We start from the raw sequence: 14832 nt of genomic DNA, 5'->3' as shown, positions 1-14832 counted from the left end.
CTGCTCTCCTGAAGCTGACCTTCTGGAGGAAGAAAGTGGACAAGACAAGAAAATACACAGTATTTTTCCTGTGGAGAAAAATAGAGGAAGATAAGGGATAGGAATTGATTGGGTGTGTGTGCTGTTTTAGGTAGGTTGACCAGAACAGGCCTCTGGGAGTCAGTGACTTTGACCACAGATCTAAATGAAAAGAAGAAACTCAAGGGGAGATGTGGGTGATGAGAGCCTGGCAGAGGAATAGTGGCAACTCCTGTAAGCTTATATTCCAAAGATGGATACAGAATTTGGGGACTTAAATTGATGGGACAAATAAATTTGATGCTCTGTGATTTTAAGGACATAATCCTTAATAGACTATTGAGAATCCTTAAAAGAATATTCAGTGGCAAGGTACTTGCATTTTTAAATGAATGTTTCAAAGTAAGTAATCAGTGCTAGAAATCTCTCTCTCTCTCTCTCACACACACACATAAGCATGCATTATGAGAGCTTCTGTGCATGGGGTAAACATGAGGCAGGTGTTCGTGGTCTTGGTGTAGGCGTGGAACCCCTTCTATACTTTCTCCTCCCATTAAGATTCCTCATTCTGTCAGTGTCATTGGTTAGTAAAAAATACTGTAACTTAATCAGTTCAGACTAGGTAGAATAGGAATAATTAGAGTGTTTTAGACCAGTTCAGATCTCTTAGAAGCATTTAACAAAAATATGCTTAGTAAGCTGAAAAAAGACACCTCTAGTCTTGAAATTACAGGAAGGATGACAAAAATGTTAGAAACTTGTGGGCAAATGGAAAAAAAATCACAGCATGTAGCTCCTTAACGTTGACTCTCTCCTTTACAATATAAAACCGTGTGTGTGTGTGTGTGTGTGTGTGTGTGTGTGTGTGTGTATGTATGTATGTATGTGTATGAGGGGTCTTGCAAAACAAAAAGCACAATTCTTATAGTCCTACCTTAAGCAATGTATAAGCTGGGAGGGAAGATAGCAGACATGAGAGGGGAAGGCCTGGTGGATAGTACCAAACCTAAACCTAGTCTCTGGCATTGCCTATGAGGGAGGGACCAGAGGTGCTAGGAAGACAGAAAAGGCTGGAAGTGAGGAGGGAGGATGTGATATGGTTCTTTAAGGACAGGTTGGGAAAGGTCTCTCCAAAGGAGAGGATGCCCTGAGCAAAGATACCAAGTTAGGATTGTGCAGTTGATGTTTAGACACAGGAAAGGGGTTCCCATGGACTAGGGCAGAGCCTCTCTGGCTTGGAGATTATAGGAATAACTGGAAAAATCAATAGAAAGCCAAGAAGAAAAAAAGAGCTCTGTGCTTTCCTTCTTTTGTAAGTTGCTTTTCGACTCATTAATTTATCTGATTATGGGGGAAAAGCATCACTTGCTCCTCCATCTGTGTGCTGCTAGTGGGGGCAACAGTAGATCTCAAGATATTGCATGTAAAAAAATAATCACTGTTTTCTAAGAACTACATTTTCATTGGTTGACTGAAAATTTAAGTAGTACAAAAGGGTAAGAACCAGTGAAACATTTCTCCCAGGGCCCACCAGGTCTTATTATTAATATGCTACTGATTATTATTATAGTATTAATAATATAAATATTAATATATTAATAACTATCTTCACTGGTAGTTCTTATTTCTTCTTGCTCAGCTTTCTTGCTATCGTCCATTTAGTCAACAATTATTTATTGAATGCCTCTCATGGACATTGGTGATACAACAGTGAACAAAAGTCCCTGCTCTCAAGAAGCTTATATTTTAGTTGAAAGAAACAGTAAGCAGCAAGTGTATTTAAAATATTTTGACTAAATGGGATTATCCTATACATATTCTTTTGCAACTTGTTCTTTTCACATGACAGTACATCTTGGACATCTTTCCCTGTCAGTCTGAAAAGGCCTACTTCTTTTGTTGATAACAACTAATAATTATTGAGCATCTGGGAAGAAAGCTGAGCACCGAAGAATTGATGCTTTTGAACTGTGGTGTTGGAGAAGACTCTTGAGAGTCCCTTGGACTGCAAGGAGATCCAACCAGTCCATTCTGAAAGAGATCAGCCCTGGGATTTCTTTGGAAGGAATGATGCTAAAGCTGAAACTCCAGTACTTTGGCTACCTGATGTGAAGAGTTCACTCATTGGAAAAGACTCTGATGCTGGGAGGGATTAGGGGCAGGAGGAGAAGGGGACAACAGAGGATGAGATGGCTGGATGGCATCACTGACTTGATGGACATGAGTTTGAGTGAACTCCGGGAGTTGGTGATGGACAGGGAGGCCTGGCGTGCTGCAATTCATGGGGTCGTAAAGAGTCGGACATGACTGAGCGACTGAACTGAACTGACTATGCTCCAAGCACTGTCTTATTCACAACAATCCTCTATTGTAAATACTATAATTATCACTTTTTTATGGAGGAGAAGCTGAGGCCCAGAGAGGTTTGAGAACTTTCTCAGAGTCACCTGGCAAGTCACTAATGGAGTCAGATCTGAACCCAGACCATCTGACTCCACTCCAGTTCGACCCCCTCCTGATGGCTGTGTAGTACTCCTTTGTATGAATGTAAAAGTTGGCTTAAAGCTCAACATTCAGAAAACTAAGATCATGGCATCCAGTCCCATCACTTCATGGCAAATAGAGGGGGAAACAATGGACACAGTGGCTGACTTTATTTTTCTGGGCTCCAGAATCACTGCAGATGGTGATTGCAGCCATGAAATTAAAAGACGCTTACTCCTTGGAAGGAAAGTTATGACCAACCTAGACAGCATATTAAAAAGCAGAGACATTACTTTGTCAACAAAGGTCCGTCTAGTCAAGGCTATGGTTTTTCCAGTGGTCATGTATGGATGTGAGAGTTGGGCTACAAAGAAAGCTGAGTGCCGAAGAATTGATGCTTTTGAATTGTGGTGTTGGAGAAGACTCTTGAGAGTCCCTTAGACTGCAAGGAAGTCCAACCAGTCCATCCTAAAGGAGATCAGTCCTGCGTGTTCATTGGAAGGACTGATGTTGAAGCTGAAACTCCAATACTTTGGCCACCTGATGTGAAGAGCTGACTCATTTAAAAAGACCCTGATGCTGGGAAAGATTGAGGGCAAGAGGAGAAGGGGACAACAGAGGATGAGATGGTTGGATGCCATCACCGACTCAATGGACATGGGTTTGGGTGGACTCGGGGAGTTGGTGATGGACAGGGAGGCCTGGCATGCTGCCATTCATGGAGTCTCAAAGAGTCGGACATGACTGAGCAACTGAACTGAGCTGAACCTCTGCTTACTTAGCCAGTCTCCTATACTTAAGCCATTTTTAGATTTTTTGCTATCACAGCACTGTAACATTTTTGTAGTATGTTTGCACATATTTGTGATCATCTTATAAGGTAAATTCCTGAGAGAGGGAAACATACACATTTCTATATTTGACAGGCATTAATTTCCCTTTAAAATATTTTATCAATTTTTATCCCCATTAACAATGTAGGAGAAGGTGTAGATTTCCTTAAATATCCTTCAACAAAGGTAACTACCAGACTTGTAATAGTTGTCAATATGACAGGTAAAAAATGGTATAGAGGTTATACTTAAATTTTTTTTTAATTCAAAGGAGTTTTTCATTATAAATATTTAAAAGAAATGATTGCTTCTTCATATAGACTGTTCTTGGTCCATTTTCTCATGTAAGGAAGGGAGCCATCACTCTTGATTCAAGAAATTCAGTTCAGCCGCTCAGTCATGTCCAACTCTGGACTGCAGCATGGACCCCATGGACTGCAGCATGCCAGGCCTCCCTATCCATCACCAACTCCCCAAGCTTGCTCAAACTCATGTCCATCAAGTTGGTGATGCCATCCAACCATCTCATCCTCTGTTGTCCCCTTCTCCTCCTGCCTTCAATCTTTCCCAGCATCAGGGTCTTTTCCAATGAGTCAGCTCTTCACATCAGGTGGCCAAAGTATTGGAGTTTCAGCTTTAGCATCAGTCCTTCCAGTGAATATTCAGGACTGATTCCTTTAGGGATGGACTGGTTTTACCTCCTTGAAGTCCAACAGACTCTCAAGAGTCTTCTCCCACACCGCAATTCAAAAGCATCAATTCTTTGGCATTCAGCTTTCTTTATGATCCAAATCTCACATCCATACATGACTACTGGAAAAACCATAGCTTTGACTAAATGGACCTTTTTCGGCAAAGTAATGTCTCTGCTTTTTAATATGCTGTCTACGTTGGTCATAGCTTTTCCAAGGAGCGAGTGTCTTTTAATTTCATGGCTGCAATCACTATCTGCAGTGATTCTGGAGCCCAAGAAAATAAAGTCTGTCACTGTTCCCCATCTATTTGCCATGAAGTGCTGGGACCAAATGCCACGATCTTCATTTTTGGAATGTTGAGTTTGAAGCCAGCTTTTTCACTCTCCTCTTTCACTTTTTTATCAGGAGGCTCTTCAGTTCCTCTTCGTTTTCTGCCATAAGGGTGGTGTCATCTGCATATCTGAGGTTATTGATATTTCTCCTGGCAATCTTGATTCCAGCTTGTGCTTCATCCAGCTTGACATTTCACATGATGTACTCAGCATATAATTTAAACAAGCAGGGTGACAATATACAGCCTTGATGTACTCCTTTCCTGATTTGGAACCAGTCTGTTGTTCCATATACAATTCTTACTGTTGCTTCTTGACCTGCACACACATTTCTCAGGAGGCAGGTAAGGTGATCTGGTATTCCCACCTCTTTAAGAATTTTCCACAGTTTGTTGTGATCCACACAGTCAAAGGCTTTGGCATAGTCAGTAAAGCATATGTTTTTCTGGAACTCTCTTGCTTTTTCGATGATCCAGTGGATGTTTTTTTAAATACAGCTTGAACATCTGGAAATTCTTGGTTCACGTACTGTTGGAGCCTGGCATGGAGAATTTTGAGCATTACTTTGCTAACGTGTGAGATGAATGCAATTGTGCGGTAGTTTAAACATTCTTTGGCATTACCTTTCTTTAGGATTGGAATGAAAACTGACTTTTTCCAATCCTGTGGCCACTGTTGAGTTGTCCAAATTTTCTGGCATATTGAGTGCAGCACTTTTATAACATCATCTTTTAGGATTTGAAATAGCTCAACTGGAATTCTGTCACCTCCACTATGTTTGTAGTGATGCTTCCTAAGGCCTATTTGACTCTAGACGGCAGGATATCTGGCTCTAGGTGAGTGATCACACCATCGTGGTTATCCATGTCATTAAGATCTTTTTTGTATAGTTCTTCCGTGTGTTCTTGCCACCTCCTCTTAATATCTTCTGCTTCTGTTAGGTCCATACTGTTTCTGTCCATGATTGTACCCATCTTTGCATAAAATGTTCCCTTGCTATCTCTAATTTTCATGAAGCGATCTCTAGTCTTTCCCATTCTGTTATTTTCCTCTATTTCTTTGCACTGATCTCTCAGGAATTCTTTCTTTTCTCTCCTTGCTATTCTTTGGAACTCTGCATTCAAATGAATATATCTTTCCTTTTCTCCTTTGCCTTTTACTTCTCTTATTTTCTCAGCTATTTGTAAGACCTCCTATAGACAACCATTTTGCCTTTTTGCATTTCTTTTTCATGGGGATGGTCTTGATCATTGCCTTCTGTACAGTGTCATGAACCTCTGTCCATAGTTCTTCACGCACTCATGCACATCTAATTGCTTGAGTCTATTGGTCACTTCCACCGTATAATTGTAAGGGATTTGATTTAGGTTATACCTAAATGTTCTAGTGGTTTTCCCTGCTTTCTTCAATTTAAGTCTGAATTTAGCAATAAGGAGCTCATGCTTTGAGGCACAGTCAGGTCCCGGTCTTGTTTTTGCTGACTGTATAGAGCTTCTCCATCTTCGACTGCAAAGAATATAATTAATCTGATTTCAGTGTTGACCATTTGGTGATGTCCATGTGTAGAGTCTTCTCTTGTGTTGTTGGAACAGGGTGTTTGCTATGACCAGTGCATTCTCTTGGCAAAACTCTATTAGCCTTGCCCTGTTTCATTTTGTACTCCAAGGCCAAACTTGCCTGTTACTTGAGATACGTCTGGATTTCCTACTTTTGCATTCTAGTCCTCTATGATGAAAAGGACATCTTTTTGGGGTGTTAGTTCTAGAAGTTCTTGTAGGTCTTCATAGAACCATTCAACTTCAGTTTCTTTAGGCTTAGTTGTTGGGGCATAGACTTGGAATACTGTGATATTGAATGGTTTGTGTTGGAAATGAACAGAGATCATTCTGTCGTTTTTGAGATTGCACCCAAGTACTGCATTTTGGACTCTTTTGTTGACTATGATGGCTACTCCATTTCTTCTGAGGGATTCTTGCCCACAGTAGTAGATATAATGGTCTCTGAATTAAATTCGCCCATGCCAGTCCATTTTAGTTCACTGATTCCTAAAATGTCGATGTTCACTCTTGCCATCTCTTATTTTACCACTTCCAATTTACCTTGATTCATGAACCTAACATTCCAGGTTCCTATGAAGTATTGTTCTTTACAGCATTGGACTTTACTTCCATAGCTGGGTGTTATTTTTGCTTTTGGTTCATCTCTCCATTCTTTCTGGAGTTGTTTCTTCAGTAGCATATTGGGCACCTACTGACCTGGGAAGTTCATCTTTCCATGTTATATCTTTTTGCCTTTTCATACTGTTCATGGGGTTCTCAAGGCAAGATATTGAAGTGGTTTGCCATTCCCTCCTCCAGTGGACCACGTTTTGTCAGAACTGTCCACCATGACCTGTGTGTCTTGGGTTGCCCTACATGGCATGTCTCTTAGTTTCATTGAGTTAGACAATTCTGTGGTCCATGTGATCAGTTTGGTTAGTTTTCTCTGATTGTGGTTTTTATTCTGTTTCCATTGATTCAAGAAATCTCTCCTTTCTTTGTGACTGTGGAGCCCTGGCATGGAAAGGCCCTCCCTTCTCTCTGATCTGGCTTTCAATGGAAAGTTGAGGGCTCAGTGTCATGTTGTTTGAGAAGAGAGTTGACGCAGGGGATCAACTTGCTCTGGTTAGAGAGATATGATTAAAATATATTTGGTTTCAGTCCTTAACTGCAAATCTGTTGTAACTTCTGGAAATCCTATCAATGGCTTTAGATATATTGAAAAGTAGCCCTAATCCTTTCAAAATAGACATGGACCAAAATATTTTGTTTTTATCTAATCCCATGTTAAAAACCAGAACACTTAAGAAAAAAAAGCACAACAACCAGAACCCTCTCTAAGCAATTCTAAACTAAGAAGTTTAAATCTGTTTCCATGTGCATTTGTTCTTCAGCATCCTTAGGGTTAATGGTTTGCTTCCTCTGAGCTGAAATTAAGGATGTTGGGGGAAAAAGAAGTCCTTGCTCTGCATGTTACATGTTGCTTGAATGTGCTTAGCTTTCATCTATAAGAGAGTTGAAGTCCCCTTCTAATGATTTTTTTAAAATATTGACATCGCTGATTCCTTCAACTCTGGCAAAAACAGGTAGGAACTAACTCCAAAGATATTTACTTATCTCCCTCAGTTGAGGGTTGATAAAAGTTTGATAATTCGAAGCCATGGTGACCCCTTTCCTTATCTGCTTCTGTTCTTCTGAACTCTTGATTCCTACAGAAAAAGCAATCCTGGGGAAGCCAGCCTCTAGGGAGCTCCCTTTTGTTTTTCCAAGATTAACCAGTTCTGCCCTGGGAGTAGTAACAGGCAACTCTTCCAGGAGAAACTCTTCTGGGCTTTTGGTATGTTGCCAAGGACCGTTTTTTGCTCCCTTTGTGCTTCACTGGTAGTGAAGCTGCTTCCCTGCAACTCCTTCCTCCTTTTCTGATGAGATGCTACTTCTGATCTACCCTCGAGCAGCTTCCGGTAGTGGTAAGCGGCCAAGAGTGTTTTTCCGGGAGTTGATCTCAGATTTTCAAGAATGTCCCCTAGAGACCCAGTTTGTTTTCTGTGTAATTACTAGAGCTTTCAGAATAGCCTGGCTTTTCTCATTGTTCTCACTGATATGGTCACGGAATGGGTACCTGTTTGATCTTGCTGCGTTGCTGGGAAATCTCCCTTTTGTGGGGAGAGGCTTAGGTCCAGGCTGAGGTGAGTCTGGGGAGCACTGAAGGGTTGCTGGGACCAAGAGAGAGTTAGCTCTGCCTCCTTTGGTGCTTTTTGTTTCTTTTCTCTGGGTTACTCTTTTGTTTTTATTTTCTCTGTGTTGAAGTTTAGCAAACAGTCATTATTCTCCTCTCATTAAAAAATAATTTTGGGGGAAAGTTAGTTGGATTTGGAAAATAGGACATTTTCTTTTTTTCCTTTGAAGTTCAAATGTTGATTCTGTTAGCATCATCTATTACATGGCTAGTGGAGAAGCATCAGTGCAGCATTTTTTCTTGGTTTCTGGATACTTGTCACTTCCTTTGACCACAGTTAGTTTTAGATTTTTTTTTCCCCCCAGAGGGCTCATAACTGATGCACCTATTCAAGATGTTGTTCATTTTATGATCCATTCTTCCTTTGGACATAAACAGTTTGTCACTGAAGTCTCCCTCTAAGGCATAAGGGGTAGATACGTTTCTAGTACTGAGATTTCTCTGAACAGAGAAATGGATTCTTCTAGTTGTTTTGTTGATAGACATGAGGGAGTCTCATTTTCTTAGTTAACAATGAGCTGTTTTGAAGAAAAAAGAGATGAGTGAGAAACATTAAATAGAAGCTGAAAACTTATCATAAAGGAGGTGAGGAGATATGGTATCATGTATGGGATTACCAACACCTGTGTTCAAGACCAGCCACCTTACCTGTGTCATTCCCTGCCTGCCTTTACAGCGGAATGTAAATTCAGAGGGATTTTGAGACCTATATTTGTCTGTCTTGTGTTTTTATATTGTTTCATCATCATGATGCATCTTTTACAAATGAGGAGCCAAGTGATTTTTTTGTGTTGTTGGAGGATTTTTTTATGCTCAGAAGGATTTTATTTTTTTCTTACATGATACATTAGAAATTTTCATTTAGTAGGAAAAAGAAACTTAACCTATTGTTTCAAATAAGAAACTGTTACTGTCCTTGAAATAAAACTTCTTAATGTATGTATACTAGATGGTTGCAGAGCATGTACAGGAATCAGATGCTAGTATTTGCTTTCAGGATTTCTCAAGAGATGTCAAGGAAAACACGGTAACCTCAAAATGCTCCACGTTTGTAGCGCATGCCTCAAGTCTTACTTCTTGGCAATATTGACAAATAATATTCTAATTAAATGTTAAATATAAACACTAAGTATTAATCATTGTATTTTTGGAAACAGTCCTTCCTTAATTTGAGGCTACCTTTTTCTTTTCTCCCCTTCTTCACTCAGTGTTAGTTTGCTGAGCACCTGCCTACCCTGCACCAGCCTCTGTGCTGGATGCCCTGAAGAAGAGGGTGTAGGAGGAAAACTACAGCATTTTGTTTCCGTATATCTTTCTCTGAACCTTCTTTTGATGTTGGGTGTTCCCTAGGACCTTGTCCTCCTCCTTTCCGTGACTCATCCTCACCCGCTGGCCTCTCCTCACTTCTCTTCGTTCTTCTTCTTTCTGAATGAGATCATTCATCCCCCATGACTTCAGTGCTTCCTTATATGTTGATGATTCCAAGTCTACAAATCGGTCTCTTTTTTGCGCTGAGGATATTTTCAGTGATCAAGAGGCGTTTCAAGCCTAGTGTGCTCAAAGTGAACTTAACTATTGCCGCACCTCAATTCCTGCTCCTGCTCCCCTACCTTCTCCTTTCACTGCTCTGTTTGTCATTTTCATTAGTTATCCTCTCTTGTCCTGAGCCAAAAGCTCAGAAGTCATCCCAGATTCTTTCTTGTTTCGCGCCCCAGCATATGGACCATTTTTAACATTTGTCAACTTCAACTGCAGACACATTTCTAGAATCCAGCTCCATTGCCTGTTGCCATTATCCCCCATCTCTTTCCATTCCTGTTCTTGGCTGTGAGAGTAAAACCTTCCTAAAAACTCTGTCAGCTTGCACTCACACAGAGGGACACGAGGAAGCAATGACAGTGGACAAGGGAGCCTAGATTCTAAGCATACCTTTCTGCAGAGAGAACACTTCTGCCTCCCCAATACCTGAGGATCTATCAGGATCTTGACTGTAACAATGTCCTGTGTCAGTTCATCTATCAAATGGGAGAACAACAGTTCCTGCCCATAATATTTTGGTGAGGATTAAATGAGAGGTTACATTTAACAAGTGCTTAGCATGAGGCTAGGTACTTAGTGGATGGGAGTGATGACGCTGACAATGATGACTTCTTTCAGACTCCATCCCTTACCTATCCTGCCAGCCCCCTCACACCACACTCCTCCATGCTCCCTGTAGTCTGCTTCCATGACTGTCACTGCTCCCTTTCACAATACTTGGTCTTTCCACTTGCTATTCTTTTTGCCTGTACTTACCTTGTTTTATTGAGCAAACTCAGGACTTGACTGGGAATTACCATGTGTGAGATCATAGCTGACTCTGCAAAGCACGCTTGGTGACTCCCTTCCCTCTGTCTCCATGGTTCTCAGTCCCTTCTTCTGACACAGACCTGCAATATTGAACTTTCTATGTTTATGATCTCATCTACCCCAGACTCCTGGCTTTTGAAGAAATGATCCTTGCCTCCCTCTACCCAGCCCAAGTTTGATGTAAAACAGGTGTCTGATAAGTGTTGGATGACTGAATGTCAGTAGAGATACTCTCAAATTTGATAGGAGGTTTTCTGCATATATAGAGTTAAGGATATATTTAAGAAAAATTAAAGTAATAGCTTTCCTTTCTTGAGTGTTTAACTTTGTATCAGGAGGCACTGTGCTAATTTTTTTTTTTTTTACAGGCATGACCTCAGTTTGTTAAATGATCCCATGAGTTAGCTGATTCTCTCTGTTTACAGATAAGAAAACCAGGGCTTAGAATGGAGGGGAACTTGCTGGAAGGAGAGAGCTAACAGGATCAAACCTGGTCCTCTGGCTCTAGGCTAATGGAGAAGGGGAAAGAAGAAGGGGAAAGAAGAAGCCGGGGGAGGCATGTTTGATAGAGAAAGGGCAGGATGAGGAAAAAGTTTTGAAAATGCACAAGAGAGGCAGTGAGAGCAGATGAGGAAAGGATGAGAAAGGAAAGAGAAAAGGAAACTGTTGGAAAATAAGCAGGACATAAACAAGAGGAAAAAGGAAGCAGGGTTCCCACCACTTTAGTATTCTGTGGCTGCATGCCTAACAGAATATAAACAGACTTCAGTGTCGACATAATAACTCACAACACCATCGATCTGATATATATTATATGGGAAATAAAATACTTTATTGTTGAGGCATGGTAATTAGATATAATTGGTAGGCAGTTTATACATTTGGCTGTGCTAACCATCACTTTGACAAACACATACACAGACTGGCTTAAATTTTTTTACTTTTATTTTTTCCCAGTATCTTCGCTCTGCAAGCACTATGGGTGCTGGCAGTTGTCACTGACACCAAATATGATGAGAACATTATCTATACCTCCTACTCTCACTTCATAGTCAAAGCTGCACACATGTAGGACTGAGGCCTGGGTTTATTCTTTACTTTATCCATTGTTGGTCTAACCTCCCAAGGCTGAGATTTCCCTTTTGGACCAAAAATATCCCTTCCCTGGAGTCTCAGAGATGTGCTCCCTCCCCGACCCCATCCCTTAGAGGCCCAGAGCAGGGGGAATATTCTTGGGCTGATGGGCAGTGTTGCCAGCATATATGATTGCAAGGCCACCATGTTCAGAGGTGGGAGGACTCGCTGAAGCTTTGCTTTTGAGCTTCTGGGAACCTAGGGCCAGAGGGAGAATAGGGGCAGGGGCAGGACCAGAGACGGTGGACAGCAGAGGAGGAAAGAAGGAGCTAACTCCCTAATCCTGCCATCCCACTTCCCATCCTTAGGCCCCCACTATTGCTCAAGTTGGAGAAGGCAATGGCACCCCACTCCAGCACTCTTGCCTGGAAAATCTCATGGACGGAGGAGCCTGGTGGGCCGCAGTCCATGGGGTCGCTAAGAGTTGGACAAGACTCAGCGACTTCACTTTCACTTTTCCCTTTCATGCATTGGAGAAGGAAATGGCAACCCAGTCCAGTGTTCTTGCCTGGAGAATCCCAGGGATGGGGAAGCCTTGTGGGCTGCCGTCTATGGGGTTGCACAGAGTTGGACACGACTGAAGCGACTTAGCAGCAGCAGCAGCATTGCTCAAGCAGAGGGGTTCTCCCGCTCACCTAAGCCTCAGCCCTCCCCTCTCTCTTGGTGGATTAGTCTTCAGAAAGGAGGTGGGTTGGGTTAGAAGGCAAGTGCTTTAGTGAGAAAGTGAAAGAGAAGGAAACAGGGAAAGGAAACTGAGAGAGTGAAAGCAGAGAAAAGGGGAGGGAGTAGGAGGAGAGAAGACAGATGGGGAGGAAGGAAGGAGGGGGAGGGATCACATTTTTATGGAGTGAGCTGTATATTCTCGCTACAGCCCTGGGAGGAAGGCATTATTTCTTCTGTTTTACAGATTCGGAGAGTGAGTCTTAGGAAGGGTAAGTGACCTGGTCAAAGTGACGCTAGATAGAAAGTGGCTGAGCTCAGATTGGGGTCTGCTCTCCAGAAAGTCTCTCCTGTTCAGGACATGCCTCCCAAGAGGAAGAGGAGGCAGAGCTGGGGAGAGAGGGAGGCAAGAACAGAATGGAGACAGGAGAGCAGACGGGTGGGGGGGCTAGAGACCTCACAGGGGTGAGGGCTGAGTCGGGCTCCTTGAAGCTCTCTGGGGTCTTGTTGCCAAGTCCTGAGAACTGGAGAGGATGCACTGCTCAAAGGATGTAGAGGATCCTCCTCGGGCACACCCCTGTTCCTCCCTTGACCCTGAGATGAAGCCAGGCTGAGGGTGCTCCCTGGCAGCACTCTGGCGAGAAAGGAGAGTGGCCAGGAATCTGCTTGCCCTACTCTCCTGGCTTCAGCTGCTCCTCCTGTCCCTTCTCCAACTGCTCCATCCCTTCCTTTCCCCTTTCTTTTCCAGTCTCCTCTGATTCTTTTGTCTTGCTGTCCCCTTCCCTCATATTTTCATTCTCTCTTCCCACTGGTTTTATTCCCTCAATTTATTGCTATGGCCCTGGATCCCCACTGTAAATACATCTTCTCTTTAAAGCCTCATTACCCAGTTGCAGTTACCTCCTTTGCTGCAGAATGTCTTACAGGAGTTACACTTACGGTTCTCATTTTATCCTAATGTTTATTTAGACATTTTGACAGAGGAAGTTCAGAGGACTGCCTTCAAGATAGCTATATAATGAGCTCCCTTTTCCCAGTGACCTGTCCAGGTATGTTCTGAGGCTTAGACAGCTTACCTGCCCTGGATTCTGTAATGCTGGTGGAAAAAGCAGGAATCCAAGATCAGTTTCTTTGACTCCAAAAGACAAGCTTGCAGCTACCACATCCTGCTGCCCCTTGAGCAGATCAGCTGGCCCTGCCCTTGGTGGCCTGTTGTCGTGAGTTCATTATGGCCAGGGTGGGTCATTTGTCCTGTATACTTTAGACCATAAGTCAACAGCATACCAAAAACAGATCTACATTTCTGGGGCAGAGTAATATAGCTCAGGAGACAGATGATCTAGACAGATGAACCACAATTTATTAATTGAAAATGTACAATGTAACTGTCAGGAGGACCAGAATGTTCACTTCAGCATGCATGGCTAGTGTATTCTTTCCCTGTAGGCAGACTTCTGTGGGAAAGCAAGTTATTATCAGCAGGTTGCTTGGTGATTGTGGAATTGGAGCAAGGGGAATTAACTATAATAACCTGATTGTTGAATGGCCTCCGATCTTTAAAGAGAAACTCCATTTTAATCCTTTACTTAAAGTGTTGAGTCACCTGTACCCTAGTGTACCCATTTTAATTGTAAAGTAAGGACCTCTATGAGGAATCATAATATGACCCGTACACCCCCTTATGCAGACAGCTGCTTGAGTAGCATTTCCAACTTGGATGTCTTTTTATGGCCCTTAATCTCAAGGTATCTGAAATCAACTTCTTATTTTCCCTAAACAAACTGGAGTTTTCTTTTGACTTTGCCATTTTTTTTTCTATTAGAAGAATTAAATTCTGTGACCAAGATTCAAAACCTGAACTTGAAATTAAAAAAAAAATCAAATTCTTCATGCAAGCATCACTCTCAATCTTTTCCAAGAGTACTCACATAAATGAATTAATATAGGTAAAGTGCCTAGCTATTATTTGAGTTATATTTCTCTCTCTTCCTACTTTCCCCAGACCTGTCTTTCTTATAAAAATCCAGCAAGACTTTGACACATGAAAACCACCATCTTAACCCCTTGCACGAGATGAAGGCAAGGGTAAGATAAAACCTATTCAGCGACTTACCTTCTTCCACTTCTTCTGCTTTTGGTGATTTCAAAAAAGGAACAATGTTTTTATGTAAATAATGTTTGCTTCAGCACTTGTAAATGGCTGAATTTCAAAATCCTAAACTAGATTTTATTTTAGCAAATCCTTTATCACTTTTTTTTTTTTCAGTCTATTTCCTTAGACTCTCACTGATCTGAAAGTTCAATAGAAGATGGCTTTTTCTTTTCTCTAACATCAGTGAGTGTCAGCTGGGGTATTTTGGTGAATTGATAAATATAAGACAATAAAAGAACTAAATTTTACTTCCTCAAATTTACACTAGGATCTGATATATTACTATGAATACTCCATTAGATCTATCTGGGTTGCTGTTATTATAAAGAAAAGATTGGATTGGAGGAAACGTGGACTTGAAATCTTAATTTTTGTTACAACCACATGTTTTAGAGGATAAA

At 41.6% G+C, this 14832-nt stretch overlaps 1 protein-coding gene across 10 annotated transcripts in view; it reads left to right on the top strand.

The window, feature by feature from the left end:
* The window catches only part of ATP8B4 (ATPase phospholipid transporting 8B4 (putative)), a 337268-nt gene that overhangs the window by 36511 nt on the left and 285925 nt on the right, over positions 1 to 14832 (top strand). For 2 of the 10 annotated variants that reach the window (XM_044925000.2, XR_006542771.2), the window contains exon 1: positions 7885 to 8086. The exons of 4 other annotated variants lie outside the window; for them this stretch is intronic. The gene's annotated coding sequence lies outside the window, so the exon portion shown is untranslated. Of the gene's footprint in view, positions 1 to 7884; positions 8087 to 12416; positions 12552 to 14342; positions 14365 to 14832 lie in introns of those variants that run through there. 4 more of the 10 variants (XM_025295566.3, XM_025295565.3, XM_044924999.2 and 1 more) reach the window with 4 other exon arrangements.

Source organism: Bubalus bubalis, chromosome 11, assembly GCF_019923935.1.
Source record: "Bubalus bubalis isolate 160015118507 breed Murrah chromosome 11, NDDB_SH_1, whole genome shotgun sequence".
In the NCBI taxonomy this organism is placed as follows: domain Eukaryota; kingdom Metazoa; phylum Chordata; class Mammalia; order Artiodactyla; family Bovidae; genus Bubalus; species Bubalus bubalis.
Note: the sequence above shows the minus strand (reverse complement) of the source record. Positions and strands in the feature narration are given on the sequence as shown.